This window comes from Drosophila nasuta, chromosome 3 (genome assembly GCF_023558535.2).
Source record: "Drosophila nasuta strain 15112-1781.00 chromosome 3, ASM2355853v1, whole genome shotgun sequence".
Classification (NCBI taxonomy): Eukaryota; Metazoa; Arthropoda; class Insecta; order Diptera; family Drosophilidae; genus Drosophila; species Drosophila nasuta.
Genome location: NC_083457.1, coordinates 37,318,723 through 37,338,939, shown reverse-complemented (window position 1 = coordinate 37,338,939; position 20,217 = coordinate 37,318,723). Strand labels below are relative to the sequence as shown.

Below are 20,217 nucleotides of genomic sequence, written 5' to 3'. Positions count from 1 at the left end.
GCCAACAGTCGGACATATCGCATCGATAACAATTTCCATTCTCTGATAAACTGCAGTCACATTGTGTGTGCGAGTGTGTGTGTTGAGTGTGTTTTACTGTGTGTGAGTGTCAGTTACTGTCAGTTTTGGGTTTGCTGCTTGCCTCTGTCTTTCTGCCGCACCGTTGTCAGAGCAAACTTTCGACTTATCTCTTAAGCCGCATAACTTTGCATAAATATGAAGCTATTCAGCAAAACTACCACAAAGCTTCAACAAGACCCAACAGCAGCAGCAGCAGCAGCCGAAGCAGCAGCATAAAAACATTACAAAACTGCCCTTAGACCGCCAACTGTTTTCATGTCAACAGCATCAGCAACAACAACGACAACCAAACTATTGTGTTTTGCTGGTATGGGGAAAAAACGGGAGGAAATCTTATTATATTTATTATATTAAAAACAACAAGGCAACACAAAACTAGTCAACTTTTCCGATGACGGCACTACTTTAAGAGATTTGCATAAATTTCCAGAATAAACAATATACGAAAGTCTCAGGACTTCGGGACTTCTGGACTCCAACTCCTGCATGTTCTCGACCAAAAGTCATTCATTTCAACTGTCAACTGGCGGGCAAACAAAAAATGGCAGGATTCACAGCGACTTTGCTCTCTGTATATAAATTTATACATTTAATATATGATTATTACTATGAACTTTTATATGAATATATGTATATGTGTACATACATACATACATATATGTCACATATACTTTCGATGCCATTGTTGACAACCACAACCACGAGGACATCAAGGAGTTATCGATAATTCAGCAAAAACACAGACACTAACAATATTGTTGTCGTCGGCTGCAGCTGGCGTTTGGTATAGCGAATGTTGTTGTTTTCGCAAGAGTCACACAAACCCACACAGAGAAATACACTCGCCGCACACACACACACATGTTCGCCAAATACTTCATTTTATCTGACAGACGCGCGGCGACATCGCGTAACGTCCTCCCCACGTCGCAGTAAATGAGAACAGCAGCGGAGTTCAGTTAAGTTGAGTTCAGTTGAGATGAGTGCTTGTCACAGGATTGGGGCAGTCAATCTGCCTGCTTCTGTTCCTTCCCCTCGCTCACCGCTTCCCTCTCTGCCATTATGCTCCATGGCCGATGCTCTGCGGTTGACATGAGAGCTGTCTGAGCGTTGTGTTTATCCCGGGTCGGCGGTTATTGGGGGTTATTGCCCGCCAAGCTTGACTGACTGGATACCATCAGCAACACACACACACACACAGTCGAACACTCGAACACACACTCTCATACATAAACTCAGTGGGCCACTCACATGTCGTAGGTCAAACAAAATGTTTGCTGATGTTGTTGACGCTTGGTTATGGATTTATGACACTTTGGTCATTGCGGTTGTCAGTTTTCGTTAAAAGTTCCAGCCAACCAGCTACCAACTTTACGACTTAGCCTGTTTCAATCTTTGCCACCCGCTTCCCACACCTCTTTATTTTTATTTTTTTCCTTTTTGAGCAACTGCTTGACATGTAGAGCTTGTCAAATTCGACACGCTTTAGCTATAAATGAGAGGGAGAGTGATTTGTTGGGGAGGGTTATTTACCTTTTGTCGTCGTTTGCCGTTTTCCGTTTTTGCTCGTTGAACTGCAAATAGAGACAAGCAGAAATCAGATTATTAATAGTCAGAACGTGACATACGCACAGAAATCTATGCACTAACACACACACTCGCAATCGCATACACACTCACACATGCACAGATGGCGCCATCATTTATCATAGGGAGAGAAATTTTTGTCAACAGAACTTTGCGCGTATTTCCGTTGAAATGTTGGCTATTAATTCACTGGCCATAACAAGCGGAAGCAAACACACACACATACACACACACGCACAGTCGCTCACATTCGTAACAACGTCGTGTTCGTAGTGGCCATTAATAATGCAACAGCTGGGGCAAACGCTTGTCAATATTAACTAAAACCAATTATGCAGCAATTGAAAAACTATTAAATTACGTATACGCCATGTGGGCAGACAACGATGAAACGACATCAGACGGATAGTCAGACACACAAACTTGCACATTGCAAATGCAATTAAATCAAAAATAAGTACATTTATCCGCATCCTGTTAATACACACACTCGCACACACACACACTCATAATTGGGAATTTGACTCTTGGCTAGCAGCATAAATTTTATTTTACAATTTTTTTTTTTTTGCCAGTTTCGTTTTTCGTTTTTGCTGGTTTAATGCAATTTTCATATGCATGAAAGCGGCCAAAGAGAAGAAATCAGCGCAAATTCAATGAACTCGAAATGGAATCGGGGAAAATTCGCAAAACGAGCTACCAAACTGACTAACTGACTGACTGACGAAATGTTTGACTGACCGACTCTGACTGTGTGTGGCTCTCGATTTCAATATATACAATAATACTATATGTGGAATGCAGCACAAGAGCCACAACAGCAGCTGCAGCTGCTGCTTCAGTAGTGTCCTTATGTGTGCCGCGGTTATGCAGAATTCGGCCGCTGGCTGAATCTCTGAATCTCTTGCCTGTCCTGGCCGCGTGTTTACAACGCAAATATTTACACTGCAGGCATAAAAACTGCATAAATGTGATTATATTTTCATTGGGTTTTACACTCGCGTCGAGACACACACAGACAGACAACGGACGAGTGACCGAGTCCATGTAATTCGATTGCGATTTCAATTAGCGTAAAATGCACTGCAAAACCATCGACAACAGAGGATAAAAGACTCAGCGAAAAAAAACATAAACAGATGAAAAGACAAGACACCGAAAACTGTAATGTAATCTATTTAATGAGATGCTGCTGGATAATAACATTAGTTGATGGAATAACGTATGAACAGAGTGAAAAAAAGGAAGAGCAAAACGTGGCATTTGAAAAGTTTTGTTTAGCAATGTTTATTTTGAAATTTAAACAAAAAAATTTTTAACTACAAATGCAAAGTTTGTGTATACATTACGATGGAAGTTGGACTCTGAATAAATGAGTTTTTGTTTTTCGAGTCAAACTTAAATTGCTAGAATTTCATGAATTTATTAAAACCAAGATACTTCTCTCTCGTTAGGAAATGGTTGATATTAAAAATAAAGTAATTGATTATATGCACTGGATTTATGTACAAGTATATTTTCTGCACGAGTATTAGCCGGGATTCATTTGAGCGGCTGTCATAAGCCTGTGAGCATGCAACAATAAGCACGTTAATTGCCATTTTATTGGTTTTCCCCCCATTTAAAACGACATTTGTTTATAAGCCGCACACGGAAGAGCAGACAAAAGCACAATACAAGTACTTATAGGATCATTACAAATTGATGCTTCCTGCCGAGCAGACAGGAGACAGCAGTAGGAACCTCTGCTGCCTGAGGAAGACAGTTTTGATGGCAATTGTGCTGCAGTCAGAAAGACGATAACTAAAGGTAGAAAAGAGCAGAGAGAGAGAGGAAGAAGCGTTGGCGTAACTTGTTCTGTCGCCATCGTCGTCAGAATGCCATCCACTGCGCTTCACTGCAAATCCACTATTGTAAATGTTATCTCTGCAAACATTTGACAATCAGAAATGCTCAAGCCATTGTTTAAAGTAAAAATCGAGCAGCACACAGCAGCAGCATCATCAGTAGCAGCCTTAGACGATAGCATCTCCAGGCAACGGACAAACAATGTGCACTTCACAGTGGTCCTCAATTACACATACATTTTTGGGGGGAGGTCGAAGTTGACACAGACATTTGCAATAGAAAGTCGACAGAACTTGAATTAGTTTGCAATTTGAGTCGTACATTCAAATAAATGGCAACAGTTCCATTAAATGTCGAAATATCGATATAAATATAAATTAATTTTATTTTGCTATTGTAGTCTTATAACTTTCGAAGGCTGCTTGAAAATTTTCAAATTTAGTCTAGAGCCACTATCGAAAACTTTTGTAATCAATAACGTTCAGTATGTCACTTTTAATAGCGCACTTTTCTCGTTGAACATTAAAGTACACTGTCTTGAGTATCATTAATATTTATTGCTAGTTCGGCAAGACCATTATTGTTAATTTATTTTCAAAGTAATGGCATGTTATTTGGAATAAAATAGACTAGAAGCAATTTTATGTTTTTATTAGCATACAGCACAAACTAGTGTTAAGAGATGTTAATTAACTAATATAATATAAAATAAGATGCCAAATTTAACGTTCTTGATTGGTCTAAAAAAATGAGCCAAAACTACTTTAAACTAATTATCTCACAATCACCATATATACTTTTTATGAATAAATACTCTTTATGCAAATTAAAATATATTTTTATATATGTATGGTTCTTATTTTAGATGTAGGCAATATTTTGCTGTTATTTTCTAGTTAACCAAAATCAATGTTGTTCTTACCTATAAAAGTAAAAAACTCCCAAAATACTTTAACCATACTTGGGTGAAAAGCTTTTACGAATAAATACTTTCTACACATATTCAAATATATTTTGAATGCATATTCAAATATATTCTTAATAAATATTGAAGTGTTCCGAAAGCATATCTTTAATATTTCTCATATAAGAATACGAAGACAAATTTATTGTTAGTGTCTGACAACCAAAACTAATCTAACAAAATTCTCTTAACCATGTATACTAAATATTTTAATGTTCGATTGAAGTTTAACATATATTCTTCATCTTTAAAAATGTAGTCTAACTATTTCTTCAGTATTTCCCAAAATATGACATGATTTTGCTGCCACTGTGCAACACCCCGTTGCCAAAAGGCTGCCGTTGTTGCAACTGCTGCTGATGTGGCTGATGACAAAGCGACAAAGCCATCTCTTCTAACACCCAGGCAGGCAGCAAGCAGTCAGCCAGGCAGCAAGGCAGCAGGGCGTTGGTATGGCAACAACAACAACAACAACAGCAACAGTAAGAAGAGCGACAACTAGCGGGAAAAGCAACTCAAATGCACAAATGCACAAATACAGACAACAATTGGCGCAACGTCGTTTCGTAGATGTTGCAGCTAGTCGGGGTTAAGTTGACAAGAGAGAATGAGATTGCATTCGCTGTCGTCGTCGTCGCTACTGCCCGAGTTCAATTCATTTCCACTTGAGCAAGTGCACGTCTTAAAGGCAACCCTTATCCTCCTCCCTACGAGTTAGCTCGAGTTGCATCATAAAAGTAGCTGCAAAATGGTGTCCCGCGGCACGCCTAGTGGGAGTCTGATGTCGCCTTGAAAACATTTCCACTGCTGCTGCTACTGCTGCCATTTGTTTGTCTTAGAATTTGGCTAGAAGAAGGCTAGGATGGAACATGTGAAGCAAATCACGCTGAGGAGCAGCCTTGTGGATGCTGCTGCTGCTGTTGTCCCTTTGCACAATTTGCTTGACACTGTTGACATTTGAGAGCAGAGCAGCAAAATGATTATTGTCAAGGGTCGACAGCAAGAGCACAAACAGATTTGGCAATGCGCCTGGACAGAGATTACTGTTTACAGTAGGTTTGGTCAGCCACGATTAAAAATTAAGCAGCCTTTCACACTAATGACACATACACAAAAGGGAAGTAAAGTAGAAGACGGAGGAGGAAGGAGGAGGCAGCATTCTAAGAGGATGCTCACTGCAGCAGGATCAGAAGCAGGTGCAGCCAAAATCTGTCAACTTGCATTTCAACGATACTTTGTCTTGCTGCATTTCTGCTTCAACTGGCACACGTAGCTGACAATGTCGCTGCCTCTTCCTTTCCCGTACATCCTTTCTCCCTCGCTCTCTCGCGCTGTCAGTGCCAAAAACGTGGATGCTAAAATTTAGGTTAATTGATAATTGATAAAAGCGTTGCAAGTCTTGTGCTACCTATTAGTGTCGACTGTCGTTGCACTCCCGCACACGTTTAACGTTTTGTGCCGTGAATATTTAAAGCATCTCTACTTCTAACGTCTACTTATGTCGTGTGTCGAGGGGAGTGAGCGGGGGCGTGGCAGTCATTCACTCACGTCTGACTGCAATGAAATCAAACCACTGCAAATAGTCTGAAGTCTAAAGTGTGTGCACGAAACCACAGACAGACAGACACACGAACGAAATCAATACCCCCCACACACACACACAAAGCAGCTGGGGGGAACGACACACAAATGAGGTCGCACCATTTTGACCCATAAACGTAGGCCTCGCATCGGGTATCGGGCAACGAACGTCGAGTTGTGCCTCCTAATGAAGACCCACTCACGCACACAAATCATTTATAATGTACACGACAACTGACAATGACTTGTAAATTAATTGATGTTACCATTTAAGCAAAGGCAAAGGCAAAGGCAGTTCAACTGAAGCAGAACTCACAAGACGAGACGCAGTCGATTGGGAATTCAATTCAAGCTTATGCGAGCGATTCACATTGAATGCCATTATCCATCATTTTACAAAAGCCTCAAGTCAAAATACATTGCGGAAATGTCTGTGGCATATAAATACACGCACAGTTACACGCAAATAATAATCCAAACACATACACTCAAATATTTCATATTACACATACGCACACATTATGTATACGCCGTGTATGTGGGTGAGAGAGAGATTTCAACTCGCATTGCTTGCGATTTATGTACATACGATATGTGCAAATTCCAAATTTACCCTACAGCCAATAAAGCACCTTTCAGTCGAGCACTCGCATAACTATTCTCATGCGCTTAACACGCACTTGAAGCCAGCCAATTGAGTGCTTATTCCAACAGCGTTTGAATTCAATGAAATAAAATAAACGAATAAATTTCACATTCATATGTTTAATGCAAAACAGTTTTAAAAAGCCGTTACAACAAACTATTCACTTTTATTCTCATCGACTTTCGCCGTCATTTGCTTTACCTTAAGGTTATTCACAACTATTAGTTGCAATAAATCATGATGTCGCACTTTTTTTTATTAGATTCCTAACAAGAAATTATACGATAATGATTCACTTTAAAAGTTTCGAATTGATGTGGAATTTCACAACTTGGTAGAAATTAGCAGAACTAATACTACAGCGATAATTAAAAATGATAGGTAATCTAATAAATATGTAGATAACATATGCGAATTTGTTTTTACTCGTTTTTCTCGTTAAATGAAAAATGCATCTCACATTTTCAAAAAATGTATTTTATTTAAATATATATTCAATGCTGCCAATTTAAGTCGAAAGCAAAATAACTTTCAGATTGCAATGACAATAATAAAATAACAAATATAAACTGCTTTCAATTTGAAAATACTTTAAATCAAATATTTATAGCTTGTTGAGCCATTTAAATCAATAGTTTGAACTTATTGTGTCAAGTGTTATTTATTTGTTAATAAAAATCCATTTGCAATCTGCAGTTGACATCAAATGAGTATTTTTGCTTTTAACACATTTTCAATATGCCCTACATTTCCTAAAGAAAGCAGTTCTTAAGATATTTTGTGTCTGAGATAAGCTCTGCATTAGCCAACCTCTAACTCCCCTGATATTATCAGCCTCTTTTTTTCGGTTACCTTACGGTAAAGTTTGGTTGCTATTGCGAATAGCAAATTGTTTTATAAATGTGCTGGACAAGTCAGGGGTCAAGTCAATAAGAGGGCGGAGAGGAAAGCAGAAGGCTTAACACGAAAACTGCATTAAACGCCAACAACAATGGAGCGGAAAGTGTCAGGCGGCTTGTAAAGTTGAGAACCAAATGGCAGAGCTTAAATATTTTATGACCAGACTTAGCAGTGGTTGCGTGTTTGTCTCTGTGTGTGTGTGTTTTGTTGTGTTGTGTGTGTAACGAGTGTAGTGAGTGTGTGATGAGTGTGCAGCGAGTGTGTATAGTGAGTGTGAGAGGGTTGTGCCAACACAGCAGCAAGCAACAAACTTGGCTTTTAAAACAATCGAGTGACGACATGGAAAATTAGTTTACGCAACCATTGCCAAGTGTTGCTGCTGCCAGATCGAGCCAGGAGTGAATGGATGGCTTGATGGCATGGCTGGCTGCCTGCATGCATCCTTCAAGCCGTCAAGGAAGCGAGGAAGCTGTGCAAAGTCAACTCAATGCAAGTCAATCAGGCGGAAGTCGAAGAGCAACAAAAGCGGCAACAACTCGACTCGCAGCAGTAGGAGGACAGTCAAAAACTTAGCCAGCTTAGTTGTAGCGGGCAGGGAGAGAGAGTGGAAAGTGGGCCAAGAAGAAAGTGGCAACTTCTGACGTGGCAGCTGTTGCAATTGTTGGCACTAAGTTGCCAGCCAGCCAGCGTTAGCGTCAGCGTTGTTGCGCTATTCAAGTGGATTTTGGGTTTGCTTCAGTCTTCTTTTTATTTTTGCTTCACCAGCAATGAAATTGTTTTTCCTACGCTGCACGCACTCCTTTTGCTTGCTTCCTTTACCCCCACACTTAATTGAGTGCAAAGCTGGCGCTGCACTGGGTAGATTTAAGTTTGGACAAGTTGAATTGATTCAAAAGTTGCATTGTTGTGCTACAACACAAAGGAGCGACGAAGCGGCGATAAACTTGTGACATTGACAGACTGATTAATCTCAACATAAATAGAGAAACACGGAGGGAAATGTCTTCCTTTATTTATTCCCAATTAACGGCAAACTAGCAGACAAATTTGTCCAGTCAAAAGCGATGCTAAAATTACAGACATATATAACACAAATATAGAGGTAGAAACTCAAATAGAGAGAGAAAGGGAGTGCGCGGAAGTTGTCTCCTTTACAGGCTATTGCCTTTAGCTGGTTGGGTAGCTGGCAGGCAGGCACAAAGTTTGACTATATATTTCAGAGCGACAATCGCACGGCAAGCATTAAAATTTATAGCGCACACAGAGAGACAGACAATTACAATATATAGTTGTACGTATACGTAATATTGCTGCGTATCCTGACAACTAAGAAAATATATCGATGCACAAATTAAACTGCAAGTGGAACAGCAGCAGACAGCAGCGGAGCAAAGGCAGCAGGAAACCCACAGCTACAGCACACAGCACAAAATAAACTAAAATAAAACTGTGTAAACGGAGACAAAGAGAGGGGAAAAAGGAAGCAAAACCGAGGACTATGAGTACCCAGATCGTATACTATTTAATTTTCCACTATAAATTTCTGTTGCTGACTAAAAACAAATAAAACGGGGCCGGGAGAGTCGCTCGATTGTGGCCCAAACGAAGTCCAAGTGGGACTGAGCAGAAGCATTTGCGGTTAGTTGAGTGGCTGCCGTTGACACTCTATTCTACGTATTTGTGGAGCAAATTGGCTTAGAATATTTGTCGACTGTCGCAATTGGCTATTGAAGCTGCAGCAGCTACACCCTAAAAAAGGAAATAATCTTATAGCTGACCATTCGATGGGAATGAGTCGAGGAGTCGGCTCAATGATTTTCACATTAACAGCTTTAGCACGCACACTTCCTGACATCCAGCACACAATCGACAATCGGACGTCAGGTCGCACGCCCCAAATGGCAACAGACTCATAAATACTCAAAGACGACAATAAATAAATATTGCGAAACAGGCGCAAAGCCTCAACACAAAACTGACAAGGCGCAACAATAAATAACGATATAATTTTTACCAACCCAACAGCAGCTGGACCGGCACTGAAAATGGAACTGGAACAGGCACTGGGAACATGACCACGACGAGGCTTCTGTCTGCTGCTCGCTTTTAAGTATCAGGAACCAGCCAAGCAAGAGGCCGCCTAGAACATTGCACGACATTGTACACCCTTGTAATTGTGGTCTGCAAATTACACTTAAAACTTTGCAGGACACGAGTGTACACAACTTGCACATACCCTGTGCTTATTCTTATTCTTATTCTTATACTTGGCTGTTCACTTCACTATGCTGAGCATGCAGCGTACTTAGAACACACATTGAAATCGTTGTGGGAATGGCTCCCATTTGTTGTGTGCTTGAGTAAACTTTTTAAAGCCTCTCAAATTAAAAACTTTGCATAAATGCACCGAGTTTGTAATCCTTTTTGGCAAGATACACATAATTGTTGTGGCATTTCTATTATTAAAATTTACTTTATGCTGCTGAAATAAATGCAGAAATGCAACAAGGGAGTGATTACTAATCGGAATGAAATTCTTATTTTACAAAGTTTTGGGACTTTTTGCATTAAGCACAACAGCTTTTTAACTCTCTTAACTAAATTTGCGACTGTAAAAAAATAATGTTTGTCGCCTAATTTTGCCATGTAAAAAAATTATAAAACCAATATTTCAATTTAGAATTTATTTTTGAGTAAAATTGATTTATGATATAATCATTAGGTTATAAGTTTAATTTTGCATTAAAAAATAATTAAAAAGCATTACCTTAGATATTATATCATTGTACTCTTAAAATAATAATTTTATTTTGTACAAAAAATATAAATAATGAATTAATGAATATCTTACAATAAAAATATATACAAATTTATTGTTTATCGACACACTTTTTGATATTTTCTCATTTCTGAAAAAGTTAACAGCGAACATTCTTAGTTTATCATAATCTTTGTCTTCTTTATCCCGTGTATATGTAATCTGTGTCCCATAAGTACATCAAAAAAAACTTTTCCCATTAAAATCGAAATTAAACGCGAAATACCAACACTTTGTGGTTTAATGAACTGATCAGCGATATGCGATGTGCAACTTAATTTATGTCAATGCAACATTTTAATTAAACGAATTGCATCAATTTTGGTTATGAATCAATTCATATATTGCAGCGAATACATAACATATTATACAGTTGAACCTTGCCTCAAAGTGGCAACGTCGACGACGACGACTACGTGGCATAAATATAAATGTCCTTGCTGCGGCAGGTTTTTGGCGCACGATGACGACGAGGAGAACACTGCCGACTGCCCACTTCCTGGCCGCCATTTGGCGAAGCGAGGCCATTGCAGGGGGCTTGGTTGTAAATCACTAAAGTGGACACACTGCAAAAGCTACAGCAGCAACAACAACAACAACAACAAGTGATGCAGCAATATCAAAATTTATAAATTATTATCGCCGCGGCTTTTGCTTTTTTCGTTGTTGCTGTTGGCTAAAGCAAATAACTTTATTATTGGCTCAAATCTGGAGCGTAAAGTGCGTTAATAAAAGTCGCAAGCACGTCAGCGGCAGTTTTCTTCGCATCCTGCTGCTGCTGCTGCCACAGGTAATGTTTGAACATTGTCTGGGCTTATCTTGGTTTACAGCACTGTGGGCTATCGTCGTCGTCGGCCCGAGTTTTTGGGGCTTGGATCAAGTTTGCCAAAGTATCTTCAAGTTGCATGTTAACTCGATGTGCGTCGGTTTGCCGCAGCCACACCTTTCCCATTTGGCTTCTGCCTCCCCCGCACACAGGTTGGCAAACTTTTTGGGGAAATTGAGCAATAAACTTGGCAACACATTTGCGCACCACACACACACCAAAAGCAGGAGGAACAGAATGAAAGCTCGCCTGGTTGTGACTGCTGCTAGAGAGATTCGTTTCGCAGTTTGCGCCAGATGTGAAATATGCAAATATTGCGGTTTAATTAATTCGACTGCGAGTGCAAAAGTAAAGAAGTAATCATTTGACTCGGTTTTAATTACCTGCCGACACAGCTGACTGGAAGTCAGTGAGTATTGCTCTGCGCCAAATGAGCCTGATTAAGCTCACAGTTTAACATTGCGTCAGCACAGCAATTGAAGGCAATAAATTATGCACACAAAAAAAGGAAAAAAATAAATAAAACACTCAAAATGTCGTCTGTAGGTAAACAACAACAAAACACTTGTCTGTCGCTGAGTGGTGCTCAATGGATGGCACTTGCGACGAAGCTTACAACCCGAAACTATATAGAAAATGGGTAGCTGACAGTCCTTCTTCGCTTGTAAAGAGTAATTTCACTCATTTCGCGAAGATGCCAAAGTGAGTGAAGAGAGCGGGAAGCGGAGAAACAGCTCAACAGTTGTTGATGTTGATGGAAATTGTGATGGTGTCAGACCGCACCGCAAATGGCAACAGCGAAATGGCAAAAATGGCAAATGCCAGCTGCTAAGTACGTGAGAGAGCGTGCACGCTTTCGGGTGGGAAATTAAATAGAAAGCAAAAGAGACAAAAGCAGCTACAAGTTGTAGAAAGAAAAAAAGGGCAAGCCAAGCCAGCAAAGCGGCAAAGCAGCAGCAGCATCAGCAGCCCGGCAGCGTAGGAATTAAAAATGGAGCAGTCGAGCGGCGCCAAGAAACCGGAAATTAAGTTTATGCCAACGCGGCAAGCGGAAATGCTATACAAACGAGAAATATGCTAAATAAATGCAACCAACACAGGCAAGGCAACAGCAGCTAAGGCGGCCAAGTTAATGCTAAATGGAGTTCTGCACTTTACACGCTTACACCACAAAAAAGGCCCCCTTCACCCGGCATCAACATCTTCTCCGCAGCTGCTCTTACTTTAAAGCCCAAAACCCTCGCAACACGTGAAGTGAAATGAAACGAGACGAGACGAAACGAAACAAGTGCATTATTTGCATTAAATTATGCATGCGACGTTTGGTAGGCGGCGAAGCGAAGCGTCAAACAGCAAGTAAAAAAACTGCAAAACATTCGCAAGCACACTGACTAACAAATGCCCTAGATTTATATTAATAAAAACATTATAGAATGTCTTTGAATTTTTAAATTTATATTTAATATTTCGGGCTCAACATTTAAAATAGAAAAAGTGAAAAACATAATGTGACTATGTATTTATTTCGGGATTTAGAATATTGATTTATATGAAGAAAGATAAATCGATGACATTTGAAATGTGATATCTTGAGATATATTTAACATATACGTAACTATTAAGAAAGCGAGTTGAGCAGAAAATGATCAATAAAGTATAAAACTGAATGCAGTGTCTCAAGTGAAAAGTAATTACGAATAATTTTAATAAATATTTTAACAATAATTTATGTAATTTTTTCATTGCCTGCAAGTTGTTTCAGTGTTGACAGAACATTAAAGTTAAGCAAGAAGTTGTCAACAAAATGAGGACAACTTAAAATAATAAGTGTGCAAGAATTTTAAACTAACTTCCACCGAAAAAAAGTTTAATTGCAGTCAGCAGCCTAACGAAGAAATACCCTAGAAGCAGTAGTACGCAAGTTATTTGAGAAGTTTTAACTTGTCATAGAAAATTATAGTATGTCCTGGTTAATACAAGTTAGAATTTAGTTAGTTAATACGGGGCAAGACAAATAACAAACTTACATAAGCTTTTCTAGAGACTAATCAGTAATAACTTGTACATTTAAGTTGTGATGAAATAGTAATATGCAAATCGGATAAAGCTAAATTAGAGTACAAAACGTCTTGCTTGTTTTTATGAATTTACAAAGCAATTTCAACTTAATAAAGTCAAATTTCAATCAGAAGAAACTGCTTCAAGCGTTATGCCCACAGCAATACACCCGCTTTAATGGAGTTCACACACGGGGTATGCTACCAAGTGTCAGCAGCCGCGTGGATTCACACGCCGGAGCCACGCTGGCGTCCGGAGGCGTTGCTGCACTGGGCGTGGCATGGCACAAGCGATGCGAAGACGGAGGAGGAGGAGGAAAAAAGGGGCCACCACAAACAAAGCGCAAACAAAGAGCGGATCGCGTGAAAAGGCAGCCAAGCTCCGCAACCAAAGGCAAAGGGCCAGCCTCAGGGGTGTGGAGTGGGAGAATGAAGAATGAGACTCGCAGTTGCCACTGCTGATGCCACAAACAGTTGCTGGCTTTTTGCAGCGCGACTTTTCCGTCTGATGGGCAGCAGCAGTTGTACAATTTAAATTGAAGTGCTGCCAAGATGAAGGGAAAGTACTATTACTTTGTACGAGCAACAACACAATCGACTATGACAACAAAGTGTGTCATGCCAAAGTCTCGGAGGAAAGCAATTTGAGCTACTAAAGACTTGACCTAATCATCGTTAGACAGTTGATAGTATTGTTAAAGCAAAATAGTTTATCAATTGCTCAAGATTGTGAGGCCATTTCAGATAATGGCCAAGTCATTTGTCACAATTCAGTCTCAGCTTTCGTCTCGAGCTCGTTGTTGAAGTCCCCACATTGGGAAATCTCGCTCCCTCCACAAGATATGCAAAGCATATGCTTTCAAGAGAGGGACTCTTTACAGCTGCTTGGGGCAGACCTCGCTGACCGCCAACGATGAGGACTCCCGGGAGCCACTAAAGTTCAAGCCAAAGACTCGAAGGAGGGAGAGTCGGAGAGATGGCCGCAACAATGGCTGACAAGCACAAGCCATAAAATGCAATGCCAACAGCAACAAATGGCCCTACGAGCTCGCACTCTCCCTCGACGTTGAGGAGAAGGACTCGAAAGGGAACAACTGCAACAGCAGAGCAGAGCAAACTGGCGACGCTGCTTTGCATAGTCAACTGATTTTGATGGCATTTTCGCACAGCTTAAAACAATTTGCCATAACGCTTTTACGGCATTGCGATGTCATGATGTGAGGATAAAGTTGAGCAGTCAAGAAAAAGCTTTGCTCTCCTTACTGATGCTGCTGCTGCTGGCATCTTTAACTCGAGGCAAATTGAAATGGCGAACAGCAAATGGCAAAGTCCGGCAGTTATGGTGCAAGAGACAGGGCAGGGGGCATAGGAAGGGGCAGCAACAAATGCTCATAAAACTGAGCTGAAATTGCTTTCTCTTGCTTTCTTGACGGCCACTGAAAATGCATTTCCTTCATGTGTGTGTGCGGGGGGGTAAAAGGCGTGACTGGTTGCAACATTCAACTCTTAAAAGCTATGGACGTGCAGCACGCAATCAGCGAGACCCTTATGCGAATGCGAATCCGAATCAAAATCCGAATCACTGGCTACTTTTGTTTAAAAGTTGAAAAGTTGAACGCGGACGCGCCCAAAAGCATGCTACGGATTTTGCACGGCGCACGCATTAAATAAAGCCTGAAATAATAATAAAAATAATAATAGTAATAGTAATAGAAATTGTAATAACGAGCTTTGGCACTTTTTCCCAGTTTCGAAAAAAGTTTTCTGTGCTTGTTTGCCGCCCCGTTCGAATCTGACGACTTCTGTGTAACTTTTGCCACGAACCAAAAGCTGACGGAGCGTGCGGCAATCCTATTGGGGATCCTGCTTCTTCTCTTGGCCCGAGCAAAAGTTATAAGCAGCTCAGCAGCAGTAGCAGCAGCAGGTGGAGGATTACGAAATGTTTTGCTGAAAACTATTAAAGTCTATGGCGGAGGAAGAGGAGCAGCGGAGCAAACTCAACAACGAGCTGCCAGCAAGCACATTAAAAAGAAGTGATTTCTAATGCAGTCTTCGATGTTGTTGTTTGTAGGAGGCCAAAGTCTCGTTAACAGCACACTTCATGTAGAACATAAACGTCATTAGCATGTTCTTTTCCCCCTCCTACTCCATTTCTCATCGTTCGTTCGCTCAGCTCAGCAGATATCTGCCATCGGAGCCAATCCCAAAACTCTCAAACCCAAACCCAAACCCAATACAAAGCCATAGCCGGTGGCAAACTGCTGCCAGGCGGGCTGGGCGAGTGTCTGCGCACGAATCACTAAAATGTACACAAAAGTTAAACTTCCGTTTCCTGCCGCTGCCGTCGCCGTTGCCAGCGGAAGTAAGTAAAGCTTTTCCACATTAAAAAGATGTAAAGCACTGCGACAGGCAAAATGTAAAAAAAAAGGACACAAAAACTAAACGCACGCGAAGCGCAGACAACTCCAGATACTCTTTGGCTGTCCCAGGATTTTAAATGCATTGATTTGTGGTTTCAATAATTTTATGTTACACAAAAAACCATCTATAGAGATAGCTTAATATTTACGTATAATTCTTCTTATTTAACGATTCTTTAAGCTAGCAGCCCACGACTATAATTTTGTTTCTTATTTTTGTAATTCGACGATTGTTTAAAATTTTAGTTCATCTGCAATGTACTCAGTTATTTAATGTATTGTTATAGCTCTCTGACTGCTTCTTACTGCTATTTAATGAAAATTATATTTTATGTATACATATATTTAATCTACAAGTTTATTAGTTATTTAATACATATCGAAATACAAAATCATACAAAATATTAAAAGTATTTATTTTCATTGGTGAAATTTATATAATGCATAAATATGAAATATTTTAACTCATTTTCTGACTGCTTCATACAGTTGCTTAATGGAATTATTATTTAAAATATGCACGCATACATTTTATGCACAATTAATTTATCAATACATCAGAGCAACAAAAATATTTAAATAAAACAAATGTATATTTTATTATTATTTTCTGACTATGATTGCATCATAGAATTCTAATTTATGCACTCTTAATTCACAATTTATGCTCAAAATATTAAATTAAATTAAATGTATTTATTGCGATGAAAAATCTATAGCATTATCAATCACTGTTTTATAAAGTCATGGTTTGTTGCTATTGCCATGTTTTTGCTGCTGCAACATGGCGTATGATTGATGTTGCAATCGGAAAAGCCAAATAGAAAAGCAACATAAAAACCAACTTTTAGATTGAAATACTGCACAATTATGCTAAATAAGTAGCACACTGAAGATGATTGCAATTAAGTGCGCAAATTAAATTGCAAACCCAAAATAAGAGGTGAAGCAAACACTCTGAAAAATTCGCTTTACCCGCTTGGAAAATGTTTTAAAATTGCAAAGCAGCTTCGGAAAACTGTGCAAAAATACTTGGCAACACATACAAATACACTCTCTGCATATATGTATATTCATGTTAGAGCTGACGGGAGGCTCGACCTGACAGTGGGAAGCATGAGATAAGCTGCGTCAACTTGCGCGAAATACCACGACCTCATACTGAAAACAATGTCGAATAAAAAAAAACACACACACACACACTCACATTGAGAAGAGTGTGAGCCGCAAGAAGACAGCGAAATATTGCGGGAATATTCAAAACATGCGCTTAAAGGTATTTTGCAGCACATGACACGGAACAGCCGGAGAGCAGGAGGCAGTAACATTAAAACAAACAAAAAAAACTGTAGGGGCCAAAGTTGACGCTAAAATATGCAGCACACTTAGGCGGAACAGCTGGCGAGGAAGGGGAAGGGGATGAGGAACTGGAGGAGAGGACATGTCGTGCGAGTCACGTGCCGCCACCTGGTAACCAGCTGGCACATAGAATACACCTGACCCGCATGGTGGGCAAACTTTTTGCACTGACTGTTGTTTGGGTCAGCAACGAGAGAGAAAGGGAAAGGAAGAGATTGTGGCTTAAGATGGCATTTTGTGCTTTATGATTTGTGATAGAGATTACGCAAAACTGCAAATCAATCAAATGCATTAAAATGACCAACTAGCCGCAACGCAGCGCAGCACAGATTAGATTAGAATCGATGCGGGGAGGAGGCAAACAAATTGCTGGAAAAGAGATTGACAAAGCGAAAAGCAAAAGACAGAGAAGAAGTCGACGTAGCAGAGCAGATGGGAAAAACGAAAAGAACTGCCAACAAAAGCTGCAAACGTGACAAAATTAGTGAACAATGGCCGCAGGAAGAACCTTATGAACTCTCGATACTATGGAAGGACTACCGAGCAGTGAACAGTGAGCACTGAGTGCACAGCGAACTGTGGACTGCAGACTGACTGACTGTATGTCGGTGTGTGTGTGTGTGATCCCAAGCCCCAGTTAGACAATGACAACCACAACAAGAACAACAAAAACCAACAAACGACAACAACTAAATGTGGTCAGCCACTGCGGCGAACAAAAGAGTCTGACAATGACAACGAGGTAGTCGTCGAGGTGGAAGACCATATTAAAAAAGCATAAAGCCAGAGCACCATGCCGCCCCCTTCTGCCACACCCCTCCAGCCAGCACTCTGCCATACAAAAGAGAACTAGTCTTTATAGCAAAAGCTCTGCAAATGGTCACATAATGGCACGCACACACACACACACACCCGTACACCCATACACAAGTCCATTTATATAGTCATATATGTGACTAAGCATCTACAACTGTCCTCCAAGCTGTCCCAAGCCCATGGGCAATTGGCGTCGCTGCAAATTGAAAGTGAAACGCAAAGAGGAAACTAAAAATCAAACGTTTGACCTTTGATGACTCAATCGAAAGTTGGCCATAAATACAATAACAACTAAACTTTCCACAAGTAAACCTTGAGGACTTTTGGGCCAACAACTTAAAGGTGCACTTTTTTTCTCCTTTTTTTTTGTATAGCTGCAAGCATACAAAATACTTTTCGAGTTGCACAACTTTGTCGGGAGAGAGAGAGAGAGAGAGAGAGAGAGAGAGATGGCGAAAACCAAATTGTTAGCATAGTGGACACAAAAATGGCAAAGCCTCTGCTGCCCAGGTCGACACAGAACGACCATAGTAGATAAATAGTTTTGCAGCAAACTTTATACTTTTTTCTCTCGTTTTTTTCAGGTGATGTGCGGCTGTGGCTTGAACGGGAAAAATGTCGCCACAGAGCAAACATTATGCTCCACAGCGTGGGAGAAGAGCGAAAGCGAAAGGAGAAAAGATGCCGCGGCAGCAGCAGCAGCTAGAAATGGAAAACATTTCAGGCACGCGCTCAAAATATGCATTAGAAAATGTTATAACATAAATTGAATAAACCGAGAGATGGCAGTGTCTGCTGGCAGCCAATCTCTTTGGCATTTCAGCGACTTAGCTGGAGCGCGCAAAAAAACCGTACAAAATATTACCACGTATACGCACTGTTGTCGATCACTGCTGGGATTGAAACTAGGATTGGCATTGGGACCAGCTTGGGAGGAACTTCCCATGACTTGGCTGACTTGGCAACATTTCTCATTTTGGCGTATGTTTTATGACATGTGCATGCTGTTATTAGGCATACAGCTTTATAGATTTCACACAGCACATTTGTCTTGCTTATCGAGCCAGCTTATACATAAACCCACACACAACACACGCACACACTCACAGTGGCGCTCTCTCTCCGTCTCTCTCTCTGTCTCTCATGCATGTGGCGACGTAATCAGTCATCTTGTTTGGCATATGAATGATTAGATAAGTACGATGAGTATTCAGACAGTGCTTCCCACAGGGAGCTGTCTCCCGCCTGTCATCTCATTCTCGTCCACGTTTGATTTGTTTGCCAATTTCTGCATCATTTCTCGTTCTCGTTCTCGTTAAATGCAAAATGAGCCCCTTTTATGGCAACTAATAGATAGTACACCTGTACAACTTTATCTCATTACATATTCCCGATAATCACATTGAGTAGCTACTGTATTAAGTTGAGTGAGTTCATGGTCTGTATTTATAACAAGCTGTTGTGATAGTTACTCAATGAAAAGATAACTAATAGATACCTCGTAATCTTTACAAGCTTTTGTCTGTTATCTGGCAATAATTTCTCAGACAAATATCTCTTAATGATAAGACTCGTCTATTAATGTTGATCAAATATGAAATTATAGAGAACTTTGTTAAATTGGTATAATAAAACGAAAACTTTATAGACATTATAAATTGGATATGTTTGAATTACAATAAATATTTTTTACAATATTAGTTCATCTGATATTTTTATCTATATATAAGCGTTAATAAAATGACATAACACAAGGATATGTATCTTTAACTTAAAGCTGACATTAATATCAGAAACTTTAGCAATACTTTTTGTGTTAACTCTCAACGTATACTTGATTTAACAATGTTGCAGAAATCTCTAATCAACTGCCATATGAAATACAAGCTTATCAACAAATATACGTAGTATACTTAACACTAATTTCTTTGGTTCATTTCAAAATTCATTCATAAAATTACGATGGCTGTCAATTAAAATTGTAATATACATTTTACTACTCTCTTTACAAACAAATCTAGTTCAATTCGCTTCTATACAGAGATTAGTTACATAACCTAAATTAGAGTGATTCATATATAGTCTTACGATTCACTGACTGTAAGTGTACGTGCTTCTCAGACTTAATTATACGATTTAAACTAACATTACATTTCCACTAAAAAAGATTTAGTTGCTGTTTGCTTAAGTTAATTTATGGCTAACCTTTTGTTATTTGTCAAATTAACAGAGTCATAATTTAAGGCATCGGTATGGTAAATAAAAACATGACATATACACACACAGATTGCGATATCTGAGTGCAATGTCATGG

The 20,217-nt window shown here is 39.7% G+C and overlaps 1 protein-coding gene across 5 annotated transcripts in view; it reads right to left on the bottom strand.

Annotated features, from left to right (window-relative positions):
• Positions 1-20,217, bottom strand: part of LOC132793360 (palmitoyltransferase app) — a 68,271-nt gene that overhangs the window by 38,412 nt on the left and 9,642 nt on the right. For 4 of the 5 annotated variants that reach the window (XM_060803245.1, XM_060803244.1, XM_060803247.1 and 1 more), the window contains exon 3: positions 1,615-1,655. The exons of the other annotated variant lie outside the window; for it this stretch is intronic. The gene's annotated coding sequence lies outside the window, so the exon portion shown is untranslated. The remainder of the gene's footprint in view (positions 1-1,614; positions 1,656-20,217) is intronic. 5 annotated transcript variants of the gene reach the window in all.